General features: G+C 37.5%; 1 pseudogene; it reads left to right on the top strand.

Annotated features, from left to right (window-relative positions):
• Nucleotides 1-8,780: 8,780 nt before the first annotated feature.
• Nucleotides 8,781-10,424, top strand: LOC149193281 (putative UPF0481 protein At3g02645 pseudogene; annotated as a pseudogene).
• Nucleotides 10,425-16,332: the final 5,908 nt, after the last annotated feature.

Raw genomic sequence — 16,332 nt, 5'->3', positions numbered from 1 at the left:
TGTATACGCAGGTACACCTTGCAGAAGACGCGTATACACGCAGGTTATACATTCCGAAGTCGTGTATGCGTATACACGCACTTTTATACGCATAAAATCGCGTACATGGTGGGAAACTTACTTTTGGTCCGTGGTTGTTAGTCCTTGGAATTTGAACCCATGGTTGTGGACCATTGTATCTCGTCAGAAGTGCTGACCCTAGGTTTTGGGCCCTTGGTATTGTTTATTATGGTTTTGGCCCGTGGTATTGTGCAAGGCCTATAACTATAAAAGAGGAAGGAGATCATGTGGCAAGGCACCATCTGATTTATTGAATATCTGATATTGTGATAGATCTGGAATAGGGGTGATCAGGTTACGGTGCAGATCTAGATCTGAAAAGGAGGAACCTAAGTGCAAGAAGGATATGGACTATTGATGGATCTAAATCTCAAGGCTTGATCTCAGTATGATTTTGATCTGTTATATATGGCGCACTCTTGATATATAAATTTGGGCTAACTAGTGTCTGAATGCTTTAAAGAATAAATTGTCCTTTATAGATCTGTACACAGATTCAGTGAATTAAAAGTGCCTATACACGCGTTTTTTGTGAATGAAAGACGCGTATACGCAGGTTGGCTGTGATACAGAAGCGTATACTCGTAGGTTGATGAACTGTGAAGTAGCATATATATCTTGACTTATGTTCTAGCTGCTTCTGTTTTATTGATGTAGTGCTCTGGGTTCAGAATTGATGTTTGATTACAGTTACTATGTTCTGGGTTTAGTGGTCAGAGAAGTGCTTATTTGTTTCAGCTTTTGATTGGTGAAAAGGAGTTTTGGTTATGTAGAAATTCTTGATGTTTGATTGATGTTACTTGTGGATCCAGTCTGAAAATTAATGAAACGAGGTCCCTGAAAGCAAAGAGAAGGTTGCAGCCTTCTGCAGGTAGGAGCCTGCGTACTAGTATCTCAAGCTAGTACAAGAACTAAGGGGGTTGGAGCTCCCTTCCTGGAAAGCTAGAAAACGAGAGAGAGCTATAGCTCTCTGCAGGTTGCAGCCTGCGTACTGGTAAAGTCTGCTCCAGTACAAGACATTGTAAGAGAAGTTTCTAATTAAAAGGAAGATAGAGACGAATTGCAGCAGGGGGTTTTCACCCACATTGGGTTTCCTCCTTATATCTTGTGTTCTTGTGTGTGATTGTCCTCTGCTCTATTTCATTGTTTCTGATACTGTTTATGTGCATCTGAATCACAGATTAATAACTGACATCTGAAAGATAATTCAAATTATAAGTCTGTTTGATATACGCGGGTTTCTTTATCTGTAGTTGTGTATTTACGCGGTTTTTGTTAACTGAAGTAGCGTATATCTTCTGGAATTTAAGAAAGGAAATATTTGGCTTAATAATACTGATTCACCCCCCCTCTCAGTATTATTTCCAACAATTGGTATCAGAGCAGGTCCTTCTGAAACAGCTTGATCGCTTGAAGGAAGATCATTCATCATGAGCAACTACGAGAGGGAAGCATCAATCAGGCCACCAATTTTTGATGGGACAAACTTCAATTATTGGAAGGTAAGAGTTACTGCCTATCTTCAATCTCTTGGTATAGAAGTTTGGGATATCATAGATACAGGCTACACTTTTCCTTCAGCTACTCCTACAGATCCGGCCGAGAAGAAGAAATATGAAACAAATGCTAAAACAGTCAATACTCTGCTGGGATGCTTATCTCAAACAGAATTCGTGAAGGTTATGCAATATAAATCCGCAAAAAAATTATGGGACAAGATTGTCTTGAGCTACGAAGGAGATGAACAGGTAAAGCGTGCTAAACTTCAAACCCTCAGGATTCAGTATGAGAATCTCAGAATGTATAATGATGAAAGTGTGGCTAACTATTTCCTTCGGGTAGACGAGATTGTAAATTGCATGAAAAACTTGGGTGAAGAAATAAAAGAGGCTATTGTGGTTGAAAAAGTTCTAAGATCATTGTCCCCCAAATTTGAATCTAAAGTGTCTGCAATAGAAGAAAAGGAAACTCTACGAACTCTTACTATGTCTCAGCTACACGGAATTCTAACTACTTATGAAATGAGAAAAGGAGGTCCATCAGACAGGAAAGAAGCTGCTTTCAAGGCTTCAGGCAAAGGAGATTACTATGAAGCAAGTCACGTTCCAGAAGAAGAAGAAGAATAAAATTTTGTCAGAAGTCTTCAACGGGGTACTGGAAGGTTCAGAGGTAAGTTACCTTTTAAATGTTTTGCTTGTGGAAGAGTAGGTCATTATGCTGCAAAAAGTCCTCATAAGGATAAGATTGATAAAGGAAAGGAACTTGCTAGATGGAACAAGAAACAAAATAAGAAAAGCTACTACACTCATGAAGACAGTGATGGTCTATCAAATACTGATGAAGATGAACGAGGTAATGACTATAAACTTTTAATGGCATTTGAAGATGATGATTACATGGATGCTATAGATGTGGATAGCTTTTATGAAGAGATTTCTAGACTCAAGACATGTATAGAAGAAAAGAATGTGATCATTGATACTCTACAATTTCAAATTGATGAAAAAGAAAAATTTCTTGAAAAGTTAGAATGTGAAATTGTTGGCCTTAGAAAAGAAATTGAGAAAACAAAGGGTATTAATCTTATGTTTGTCAAAGGATCTGAAACTCTGGATGAGATCATCAATATACAACGTTCTCCACTAAACAAGATAGGTCTGGGGTATAATGGAGAAACATCTCAAGCATCCACCTCAAAGAATTATCTTGATGCAGCAAGAAGGAATGAGCAAAAGCACAATGGAGATCACCAGGTAAAGCAGGGACGAATTATATCAAGAACAAACAAGGACTATCAGGTAAACTAGGGGCAATCCGTCTTAAGGAACAAAAGCTATAACCAGCCACACATAAAATCTTCTCAATTTTCTTCAAGAATGGATGACAATAGAAATTACAATCATTTGGCCGGTAGATTTGATAATCGCAGAAGTTTCTTCAATGGACAATGTTTCTCTTGCCATAACTTTGGTCACAAAGCAGCTCAATGTGTTGCATATAAAACAATCATGACTAGAGAAGCTCAAAAACAAAGAAGTATGACCGGGATTACAAAAAGGACCTATAACAACTTTTCAGCTCTTGAAAATGAAGTTGAATGTTCTATTTGCAATAACTTTGGTCATGAAGATTCTGAATGCAGGAGCAGGTTTCAGCAGACAAAGGAACAAGCCTCAAGCACCAGAACATGGAGAATAAAGGAACCACAAACACAAAGATGTGGGATAGCATTTTATGCAGAGGGACAGGAAAATCTATGGTACATCGACAGTGGATGTTCTAAGCATATGACAGGTGATAAAGAAAAACTTGAATCATATTCTGCTTTAGAAAATGGAAATAAAGTTTCTTTTGGAAATGATACTCTTGCAGCTATAAAAGGAAAAGGCACTGCTCAGTTAAAGGAAAAGGTCAAAGCTGGAAATGTTTTGTATGTTGATGGATTGAAGCACAATCTTCTGAGTGTCAGCCAGATGTGTGACCAAGGAACCGAGGTAATATTTATATCAAATGGATGTCGTGTTCGTGATCTTAATACAGGTGAAACAGTAATCAAGGGTAGAAGAACTCCAAATAATATATACATATTTGAAGAAGGACAACAACAATGCTATTTGAGAAAGGATGATGAACACTGGTTATGGCACCGGAGGTTGGGGCATCTAAGCTTTTCACAAATAAGGAAAGCATGCAAATATTAGGCAGTTCGTGGTCTTCCAGATATCAAAATTCCAGACAACACCATATGCAAATCATGTCAGTTTGGAAAGCAAACCAGAACTAACTTCCCAGAGAAGGAAGGATCAGCTAGCATGCCTCTTGAGCTAGTCCATACAGATGTATGTGGTCCATTTAGGAAAATGACACCTTGAAGAGAAGAATACTTGATATTATTCATTGACGATTTCTCTAGGTTTGCTTGGTTAGGACTTATGAAGCACAAAGACGAAGCATTCGAAAAATTCAAATCCTTCAAAGCCTTGATTGAAAATGAATCAGGTTACAAAATTAAGTGCCCCAGGTCCGATAGAGGTGGGAAGTTTACCTCAAATGAATTTTTCGATTTCTGTGAAGAACATGGAATAAGAAGGGAATTCTCTACAGCTAGGACTCCTCAGAAAAAATGGAGTGGTGGAAAGAATGAATAGAACAGTCCAACAAATGGCTCGTGCTATGCTTGATGAGTCTGGAATTCCCGCAACTTTCTGGGGTGAAGCTGCATATGCTGCGGTTGTTATTCTTAACAAAACAAATGTCCGAGTGAACAACACTCGAACTCCTCATGAGCTCTGGTATGGTGAGACTCCTTCGGTAAAGCATTTCAAAATTTTTGGGAGCAAATGCTATATTAAGAATACTGATGAGCAGCTTGGCAAACTTGAACCTAGAGCAGATGAAGGCATTCTTCTTGGTTATTCTCCTTTCAGCAAAGCATATAAGTGTTACAATAAAAGACTTGGAAGAATTGTTGACAGTATTGATGTAGTGGTTGATGAAAAAGGATACATCCCCAGGCAAGTAAATCATGAAAATGTGGATGAGGATGAAGACTACTCTCCAAATCAGGCAGATGATGAAGAAGAACCCCAAGAGGCACCAGAGGAACAGATAAGGATAGAAGAAAAGAATCCATCCAGATATGTTCAAAAGAATCATCCAGAATCTCAAATTTTGGGGCAGAAAAAGGCAGGTATACAAACAAGAAGAACAATAGCAGAAGCTTCAAGCTATTTGGCATTTCTCTCTTCCACTGAGCCGCAAAATGTTAAAGAAGCATGCAAAGATGAGTGTTGGGTTAAGGCAATGGATGAAGAACTCGAGCAGATTGAAAAGAAACATACTTGGGAGTTGGTCCCTAGACCAAAATATAAGAATGTCATAGGAACAAAATGGATCTCCAAGAACAAGTTGAATGAAAATGGGGAAGTTATTAGAAACAAGGTCGGGCTTGTTTACAAAGGGTATGCTCAACAAGAAGGAATAGACTTTGAAGAAACTTTTGCTCCCGTAGCTAGACTTGAGGCCATCAGAATGTTCCTTGCCCTCTCTAGCTTTCAAAACTTCAAAGTATTTCAAATGGACGTGAAATCAGCCTTTTTGAATGGAGACTTAGAAGAAGAAGTGTACATTGAGCAACCAGATGGATTTATCCTTGGAAATGATCCAAATCTTGTATGCAGACTTAAAAAGGCTCTCTATGGGCTTAAACAAGCTCCAAGGGTTTGGTACTATTGGTTGGACAAATACCTTCATCAACAAGGTTTTTCAAAAGAATCAGCAGATAGCAATCTCTATATAAAAATTGAAAATAACAAATTGCTAATACTTGTTGTGTATGTAGATGATATTATCTTTGGAAGCAATGAAGAAGCTATGAGTCAAAACTTTGCCTTGGTGATGCAGAAAGAATTTGAAATGTCATTACTTGGAGAATTGACATATTTTCTTGGATTGCAAATCCAACAAAATGAAGGCAGTATTTTCTTGTCTCAAACCGAGTACCTCAAACAGATCTTGAAGAAGTATGGCATGGAAGATTCGAAACCAGTATGTACCCCCATGATTACAGGATGCAGCCTTTGTGCAAATGATGAATCAGCAGCAGTGCATCAACCGACCTATAGATCCATGATTGGGAGTTTGCTTTATTTGGCAGGTACCCGACCATATATTATGCATGCAGTGGGAATAGTTCGAAGGTTTCAGGCAAATCCAAAAGAAACTCATCTTCAGGCAGTAAAGAGAATCTTCAAGTACCTTCAAGGAACTCAAAACTATGGCTTATGGTATCCTAGAGATACAGATCTCACACTTCATGCTTACACAGATGCAGATTGGGCTGGAAGCGTGGATGATAGGAAAAGCACAAGTGGCGGTGCATTCTTTATGGGTTCCAGACTAGTATCTTGGTTTAGCAAGAAACAAAGTTCGATTGCTTTATCTACAGTTGAAGCGAAATATGTGGCTGCTGCATCTAGTTGCACACAACTCCTTTGGATGATGCAAACCTTGCAGGATTTTCAAATCACTTGTACTCCACCTGTTTCTATCTTATGTGATAATACAAGTGCAATAAGCATTTCAAAGAACCCAGTCATGCATTCAAAGACCAAGCACATACCGATCAAGTATCACTTTCTCCGATAACAAGTGTTGGAACAAAAAGTCAAATTGGAGTATGTTCCTTCTAAGGAACAAGTTGCTGATATTCTCACCAAACCACTGCCCAGGGAAACGTTTGAATATCTCAGACAGAGGTTGGGAGTTGTTGATGCTTCATCCTGCTGTTGAAGCTTGTCTGTTCCAAAGAAACGCTGGTGTACGCGGGTTGGATGAGGGGTATCCGTGTACATACGCTGATTTATGCAGGTGCAGTCGCGTATATGGAGTTCTGAAGAAAATCAGCAAGGGCAGACTCTGTTTGGAGAGAGTTTGAGATGAGTCTATCAGATACCATCAGGCAAAGGTTCAGGGGGAGCAGTTAATCTCCTAATAATGCATTGTTGGCATTACCTTAGAAGTTCTTGGTTCTAGTACTCAAGCCGTTTTGGTTCAGGTGGATCAGCTGCAGAAAGGAGATCAGAAGGAGAACATGACTGCTGATATCTAGCGTGATTGTCAGCGCTGCTGATAATTGTTATTGGTGATTTGCATAGTCCTGATATCTCGTCTCTATGTCATGTATACCTTTTTCTTATCAAGGTCATGTAACGGCCTATTTTGGTTTCCCCACTATGCCCGAGATGATTGATGTGATAGGTTGTCATATGTAAATTTCTGATGTATCCCCACTTGGTTGGGTGGATGATCCCCACTTGGTTAGGTGATGGTTGTATGTATTGAGTATTTCGGTAGGAAGGCCTTTTATGATGTATAAGTCATGGTTCTTCTTGAAGAACATCTTTTTGCAGATCTTGCCTACAGTCAGGGGGAGCATGTTTAGCACAACAAAGCATAGAGTTCAGCATGTACTCAGGGGGAGCACAGCCCTTTGCCCTTGATGACAAAGGGGGAGAATGACTTTGAGGATCTTGGGGTTGCCATCAAGTCCAAAGGGGGAGATTGTTGGCATTTTGGCACTGGTGTGGCGCTATGGCACAGGTGTTGTCCTTAATGGAAACTCTCTTTGGTGACAGATCTCAGTTTAGGTGCTCAGAATGAAGGAAATCTTGTATACGCAGGTACACCTTGCAGAAGACGCGTATACACGCGGGTTATACGTTCCGAAGTCGCGTATGCGTATACACACACTTTTATACACATAAAAGCGCGTACATGGTGGGAAACTTACTTTTGGTCTGTGGTTGTTAGTCCTTGGAATTTGAACCCATGGTTGTGGACCATTGTATCTCATCAGAAGTGTTGACCCCAGGTTTTGGGCCCTTGGTATTGTTTATTATGGTTTTGGCCCGTGGTATTGTGCAAGGCCTATAACTATAAAAGAGGAAGGAGATCATGTGGCAAGGCACCATCTGATTTATTGAATATCTGATATTGTGCTAGATCTGGAATAGGGGTGATCAGGTTATGGTGCAGATCTAGATCTGAAAAGGAGGGACCTAAGCGCAAGAAGGATATGGACTATTGATGGATCTAAATCTCAAGGCTTGATCTCAGTATGATTTTGATCTGTTATATATGGCGCACTCTTGATCTATAAATCTGGGCTAACTAGTTTCTGAATGCTTTAAAGAATAAATTGTCCTTTATAGATCTGTACGCAGGTTCAGTGAATTAAAAGTGCGTATACACGCATTTTCTGTGAATGAAAGATGCGTATACGCAGGTTGGCTGTGATACAGAAGCGTATACTCGCAGGTTGATGAACTGTGAAGTAGCGTATATATATTGACTTATGTTCTAGCTGCTTCTGTTTTATTGATGCAGTGCTCTGGGTTCAGAATTGACGTTTGATTACAGTTACTGTGTTCTGGGTTCAATGGTCAGAGAAGTGCTTATTTGTTTCAGCTTTTGATTGGTGAAAAGGAGTTTTGGTTATGCAGAAATTCTTGATGTTTGATTGATGTTACTTGTGGATCCAGTCTGAAAATTAATGAAACGAGGTCCCTGAAAGCAAACATAAGGTTGCAGCCTTCTGCAGGTAGGATCCTGTGTACTAGTATCTCAAGCTAGTACAAGAACTAAGGGGGTTGGAGCTCCCTTCCTGGAAAGCTAGAAAACGAGAGAGAGCTATAGCTCTCTGCAGGTTGCAGCCTGCGTACTGGTAAAGTCTGCTCCAGTACAAGACATTGTAAGAGAAGTTTCTAATTAAAAGGAAGATAGAGACGAATTGCAGCAGGGGGTTTTCACCCACATTGGGTTTCCTCCTTATATCTTGTGTTCTTGTGTGTGATTGTCTTCTGCTCTGTTTCACTATTTCTGATATTGTTTATGTGCATCTGAATCACAGATTAATAATTGACATCTGAAAGATAATTCAAATTATAAGTCTGTTTGATATACGCGGGTTTCTTTATCTGTAGTTGCGTATATACGCGATTTTTGTTAACTGAAGTAGAGTATATCTTCTGGAATTTAAAAAAGGAAATATTTGGCTTAATAATACTGATTCACCCCCCCTCTCAGTATTATTTCCAACATACCTCAATCTGTTGTATTTATCTACCAGATAAGGTTGCGCAGTCCCTCAACTCTATCGGAGGTATATTTCCTAGTTCTTCTCATTTGTTCATAGTAGCTTTTTACTCGGACTCGGAAAAATGGAATCCAACACTAAAGTTCAAGTGAGGATCGATGACAGTGATTGGATTATTCAGATAAAGAAAAGCCTGGATATACTGCAAGAAGATCAAGAAGAGGAGGACTTATGTGCGTCTGTGTTTAATGTGCCCAAAGAGTTATTTGCACTGAAGCCCGAGGCGTACACTCCTCAATCCGTTTCTATCGGTCCTTATCACCACTGGCGATCTGAGCTCCACCTAATGGAGCGTTACAAACTGGCAGTTGCTCATAGATTTCAGAAAAGAATCAAAGGCCGCAAGTTTGAATCTGTTGTTGTGGAGGAAATTAGGAAGCACGATTGGGAAATCCAAAGCTGCTATCACAACTTCATCGACTATAACGAAGAAATATTGGCGTGGATCATGGCCTTGGACGCCGCCTTTCTTCTTGAGTGTTTGCAGTTTTATGTCAGACACGCCGACAAAAGCTCGGACGTAGAAGTCAAGGACCTTGGGCGAGTCTTATACCTGACAGGCACCGGTTCTATCCACAACTCCATTTTCAAAGATCTCATGATGCTCGAAAATCAGTTGCCACTCTTTCTTTTGCAAACTCTTTTGGAGTTACAGTTGGGTTCTAAAGCCGAGGCAGAGGAGAGGCTGTCTAGCCTGATGAGGCTTTTGTGCCAAGAATTATCGCCTTTCAGCTTTAAGGTGGCCGAGAATTCAAACCTCAATATAAAAGGGAGAGGGCATGTGCTCGAGGTGCTGTATTACGCTATCGTCCCTGTTTCCAACCATCAAAGTCCAAGTGTAACTGAGGAAGGAAACGATACGCCTGATACGGAGGTCGTGTCAAGTGTTACACAGGCCTTCAGTTTTCTGTGGAAGACTCTCTCCTCCATTAAGGTAGGTCCCATTTGATATCTTACAGAGTTACCCTCACGTGTTCTTTCCACTATTGAGAATCTACCTATTCTGAGTGCATTGAAGAAACCCTTGGTTCTCTTTTTCGATAAAGATGAGATCAAATCTGAGGAAGAGGAAAGAGACGGAGACGGAGAGAGGAAGGGGGACGAAACCCCCGTTAAGCTCATCCCGCCCACGCGAGACGAGCTAGCTATTCCATCTGTGGTCGATTTGTACTCTGCGGGTCTTAGATTCGTTCCTACCGACGGGGATCTTACCACAATACGATTCGATGAGAAGACTGTCGCGCTTTTCCTTCCAAAAGTAAAGTTGGATACCAACACGGAGGTAATCTTGAGAAATTTGGTGGCATTAGAAGCTACTGTAGCTGCAGGTGCACTGGTTTTTACACGATACACCGACTTCATGAACGGAATGATCGACAACGAAGAAGATGTTAGATTGCTGAGAGAGAGCGGAATTATTTCAAGCCACCTCCGAAGCGATCAAGAGGTTGCGAACCTATGGAACAGCATGGGTAAGTGCGTTTGTCTCACAAAAGTTGTATATCTGGACAAAGTTATAAAGGACACTAACAAGCATTATAACAGAAAATGGAATGTTGTTGCGGTGGAGTGTTTGAACGAAAACATATTCGGGTCGTGGAAAATCCTGTCTCTAGTAGCTGCAGCGGTACTTTTGGCGGTGACTTGTTTGCAGGCCTTCTTAACTGTCCATAATTGCAACAAGTGGTTCAACCAGTCTGGCCCCTAACGTAAAGTTATTATTGGTTTCCATGTATTGTATTACTGAAAGCTGCACCACACTCCAATACAGGACGGCCACTTCCATCTAGTTTCCAGGATGCTTTCTTTGCTTCTGTGCTTTGGATGCTTCCTTTGCTCCTGTGCTTTCGTAGTAATAGATCCACTAAATATTAGATCCATCCGGCTATGGGCGTTACCATATCTTTTGTAATTAGTCGATCCAAAGGACAATTAATATTTTATTATTATTATTTTCAGGGATTTGGATGATCTTAGGTTCTGCTAGATTGTCTATTATAACCAGTTTAGATTCATGTAATTTCGGATTTATCATGGTATCAAATCTTCTGAGGTGTAAATTTTTTTTGGAGTGTATAATTTGAGGAAATGTTCGCACTTTCAAAGATTTCATATATTCCGAGTTAGATGGATATCCCTTGAGATGCAAACTTTCTTTTTGGAGTGGAGAATTTGAATAAAAATTTGCACCTCCAAAGATTTGATAGATCCATCTAAGGGAAACAATGTCATATTTTTAGATTCTTATCTATTTAGAAATAAACTTTATACTTAGAAATTTAAATTATTTTTTCTTTTCCTAAAATGACCATATAATTATGTTCTTTAATTTAGTCTATGTTGCTTTCCTTGAATGATTTGTACATCTGTGTTTCTAAGTTTTGTGTGGTTTGTTTGTGTTTGTGTTTGGATGCTTTGAGTGGTTTATGTTTTTATGTTGTTTGGATTTGGACAGTAATGTTTGTGAATATTACAATTTTTATGTTATATTTTTATATGTACATGTAATTCTCTGTTAGTAATTAGTTGGTGATAAAGAAGGAAGACAATCTTCTCAATAGCTTGTCAATAGTTTGCAAGAGGATTGATATTACACATCTATTTCATTTAATTTTAAGTATTACAATTTTTGACAACTAATTAATTCTTAATGGCATCCCTCCAAGTATTACTAAATATATATTGAAGAGTAGTTTTGATTTTAAATTTTCTCAGTGACCTCAATATGTTGAGATCATAAATATTGTTAATAACTTTAATTATGAAAATTGATGAAACAAAAATTTTGAATGGAAAGCAACAATGTAATAGCGTCGAATGACAAAAACTGTGAATAATAAGAATGTAGTGAGTTACAAATAATCTTCATTATGATCAATCTCAACTATTTTTTTCTACTATTCTTATTATCACCCTTGTTAGTTTTTGGGATATTTTCATATCAATTATATGAAAAGTGTAGCTGAAATCATAAACCATTTAAATCTTTAACTCGACCTATGTAGTAAACATCTTACCTTTTATCCCTTACTCGAAAAGTGTAGTTGAAATCATAAACCTTTCAAATCTTTAACTCAAACTATTGTAGTAAACATCTTACCTTTTCTCCCTTGCTCTCCAATATTAATAAGCTGAATTACTATAACACAAAAATTAATGCACATCGTAAATCCTTTTTTCGTGCTTACACTAAAATCAATCACACTCTTAATCCAATCACTTTCAAATTAATGTACTAATATACATCTAGTGATATCAAATTAGAAATCAACATCTACACTCAAAGCGATGCATCTAGTGCAACCAAAAAAATTAATAAAAAATAAACATCATCATTGAAATAAATACATCTAGTGCAAGTAATCAAATATAATTAGAAATCAACATCTACATTAAAATCAATGCATCGAGTGCAAACAATCAATTAGAATTAGAAAATATATACACTAAAATCAATGCATCTAGTGAAAGCAATCAAATAGGATTGTAAATCACCAACTATAATGAAATCAATGCATCTAATGCAAGCAATCAAATAGGATTATAAATAATCATCTACACTAAAATCAGCGCATCTAGTGCAAGCAATCAAATAGAATTAGAAAATATCTACACTGGAACCAATGCATCTAGTGCAAGCAATAAAATATGATTAGAAATCAACATCTATAGTGAAACCAATGCATCTAGCGCAAGCAATCAAATATCATTAAAAGTCAACTTTTACACTAAAATCAATGCATCTAGTGTAAGCAATCATATAGTATTAGAAATCACCATGTATGTTAAAATCAATGCATCTAGTGTAAGAATTATTCTTCCCTCTGTAACCACCCCTCTCCACCTATATCTATATCTCCCCCCACCTCTCCTTCCCTTTCTATGTATCTCACCCCCAAACATACACACACTCTCTACATCTCTCCCTTGTCACCCCCTCTCTCTCTCTTTTCTCTCTTTATGTCTTTATTCTTCCCTCCCTCCCTCTCCCCTTCCAACTCCATCTCTTTGTCCCTCCATCTCTCCTCCTCTCTTTCCTCTTTCCTCCCTATCCATTTCTCCCCCTCGTCTCTCTCCCTCTCTATGTATAACTCTGTCACTTTCTCCCTTCCTCTCTGCTTCTCTCTCTCCTCCTCTCTCCCCCTCCATCTTTGTGTCTTCCTCTCTCTCTCTTAGCCTTCTCTCCTTTTCTCACTCCTCTCCTTCTCTCTCTATTCATTCCTCCTCTCCTCTCTAATTTAGTTTATCTCCTTCAGTGCAAGCAATCAAATAGGATTAGAAATCACCACATACACTGAAATCAATGCATATGTTGCAAGAAAAATTCTTCCCTATCTCCCCCCCTCCATCTATATCTATATCTCCCCCCATCTCTCCCTCTTCGTCTCTCTATCTCACCCCCCCAAACACACATGCTCTCTCTCTCCATATTTATATCTCTCTCCCTCTCTCTCTATATGTCTCTTCTTCACTCTCTTAACCTTCCAGCTATATCTCTATATCCCTATGTCTCTCTTGTATTTTTGTATCACTCCCAAAACATACACACTATTTCTCCATAGCCATCTTTCTCTCCCTCCCTTTTCCACTCCTTCACTCTATCTCTTCCCCTTCTCTCCCTCTCTCCCCCTTCTATCTCTCTTCCCTCCCACTCTCCTCCCTCCCTCTCTCTCCATCTCTGTTATCACTCCCTCCCACTCTCTCCACCTTTCTCCCTTTGCGTCTTTCTTCTTACCTTCCTCTCTCTCTCCCTTCCTCTCTCATTCTCTCTCTCACGTCCTCGCTCTCTTCCTTCCTCTCTCCTTTTCTCTCCCACCTCCCTCTATCTCTCTCCCTCAACTCTCTCTCTCTCTCTCTCTCTCTCTCTCTTTCTCTCTCTCTCTCTCTATGTCCTCCAACTTTGTCACTATCTCCCTCCCTCTCTCCTTCTCTCCATCTCTCCTTTGTCACTCTATCTCACCCCTAAGCATAAACATTCTCTCTCCATCTCTTCCTTGCGACTCTCTCTCTCTCCAATTTTCTCTCTCTATGTCTTTTTTCTTCCCACCCTTTCTCTCCTTCAACTCCATCTCTCTATCCCTCTCTCTCTTCTTTCTCTCACTCCCTCTATCTCTCCACCTCCATCACTCTATGTCTATGTTATTCCCTCCCATATATATATATATATTAGATTTACTGATGTTTTTTTAGATGACATGCTAACAAAATTTATAACAAAACTACATCAAATGAATATTTTCAAATATTACAACTTTGACATGGAAATATTTATTTGTAGAATTTTTAATATACTCATAGAATATGGTTTTCCTTTTAAAGATTCATTTTACAAATAATTAATTAAAAGAAATATTAAAATATTTTACAACAATATTTTGGATTCTTTGTGTTGAATTAACCTTTTTACTTTGATTTAAGAAATGATAGTGACTTTAGCAAAGAGTAAAGATATTTAAAAATTTTAAGTAATATGGAATTTTAATGTGGTGAATTTTTTTTGTTGAAAGCAAATTTATGATCCATTCAAATTGAACAGATATGATAAAGAGCTATCAAACATATGAGATAATTGTATTGTAATTTTGTTATTTAAACGCATGACATAATTGTATTGTAGTTTTTTATTTATATGGTTATTTTATTTTTGTTTTGTTTTTTTCTATTTTCGTTGTTATTATTTTTTGGAGAGAAACCAAAACATTATTTAGATTTCTAATTTTTTATTTTTATATTGGCTAATATTAACTAAAATTTAAATTTGAGCACATATATACTTACACATCGGGGTCATACTAGGCATTGAATGAGTTAAACGCAATTATAAATATAATAGATATCCTAAAGATCTTATCTTTTATCTTTTATATATTTGTTATGTTTAGTAATTCTTCGGTTTAAAATCCCATTAATATTATTTTTCCCACTATTTTTTTTTTTGTTGGGATTAGGCTGAATCTAAGGAGAAGCTAACCCGTAATTCTTTTTGGAAACAATCGATTCACCCCCAATAGTATTAAAATATATAAATTTATTATACATTAATTACGTCCAAGTCCACGTCTAAGAATGTGTTAAATGTAAGCTACGCGGCTAATTCCCTGATCTCCGACAAATCTAGTAGGTTCCAAATAAGACGGTAAATGCTCATTTCAAAAGTGAAATTCGTGTGAATAAATAATGAATTTGAACTCTCATTATAATATATGTCTAGTTACCTGATGGAATGAATCCCCGCATAGTAACGACTCCCACTTCAGGGTTAGTGGATATCTACCCTTTCGTTCGTGTTTAGTGGATAGCTACAATTTGGTTATCTGTCTTAACGGAAATTTGTGATACAAGTGAATCACAGACTATATTAAATAGAATAAAAAAAAACAAAAAAATTCATATAAAATTAAATTTACGTTAGTATCATTATTACATTCTTAAAATGGTCCTTTACTTAAAGGTTTCAGTTATTTTCCACTTTTAATTATGTCGAAAATGCACATTTAGCATCAAGATATACACATATTTATCACTATATTAAAAATACACATTGGCCATCAATCTAGTTGAGAAAGGAGTATCGTAATTTTTTTTATTAATGTGTGAGATTCATGGTGCCTCGGTTAGGTTGTGAACTCGACGTTGCAGCTCACATTTGAGATGAGTTGAAACACTGAATACATCTTGTTTCGAAAGATTAATCACTGAGACTATTTGGTTTTTCTTTCTGTATTGGACTAAAAACACATGTATGCAAATTTGTTTGTTTCCACATGACTCATCCAAAATATTTCATAATAATTTTAATATTTTATTTAACTGTATCTTTAATTTTAAAATAAAAAATTAATCTTATCACAACAATTAAAAATATATATATATTTTAAATGTTTATATAATTTATTCCCCATTCCAAGTAATAAAGAGTTTTTTTTTAAAGGAAACAAGTTTGAGAATTTTATTAAAAAAAATAGTTGGGATCCAACCCATAATTATTACATTTCTTCTATTACCATTATTTCTTGCAGGTTTGAGATTGAGTAGGGAGACTCAATCCAATCTCTAAGTGACTGCCTCGTAATATACAAATTTCTAGTCTCTTTCAAGCTATTTTTTTTTTCAAATGACTCCTAAGATTCAAATACATACATTTCATTTTTACTAATTTGTAATTGATTTTCACTGACTTCTGGTTTTCCTTGAAAATTTATTTTTTCCCTTCTTCCCCACTTCTATCCAACTCGCATTTTCTATTATCACCGATGTATCACCCTTCGATGAGTGAGCATTGTTGTCTTCTTTCTTATTTCCCTTATCTTCCCCAAAAGTTATTTTCTAGTTGTTTTCCTTGTGTATTCTAGAGGGGGATTCGATATTCAATGGGGTATGTTGCACTCCTACTGTCGTTGAATCTAGAGCATCCTCATGCACATCTTCCTGACTGATTTTGTTTCCCTCGATGAATCTTCTTTGTCAATAAATTTTACTTGTTTTTCTTTTTCTTCTTTCTTACCCTGAATCTATTCTTCTTTATATATTGTGTAATGTTTGCTCTAAGCTCCTTCCTACTATTTAGGCCTCCAGTTATTTTTCCATACCCTCTTGTTCTGTAAACATTCTAGGTA

Source organism: Pinus tabuliformis, chromosome 2_2, assembly GCF_031772625.1.
Source record: "Pinus tabuliformis cultivar Carrire ecotype Pingquan chromosome 2_2, CPIR1, whole genome shotgun sequence".
Taxonomy (NCBI): domain Eukaryota; kingdom Viridiplantae; phylum Streptophyta; class Pinopsida; order Pinales; family Pinaceae; genus Pinus; species Pinus tabuliformis.
The sequence above is the reverse complement of the archived record's forward strand: the minus strand, read 5'-3'. Positions and strand labels throughout refer to the sequence as shown.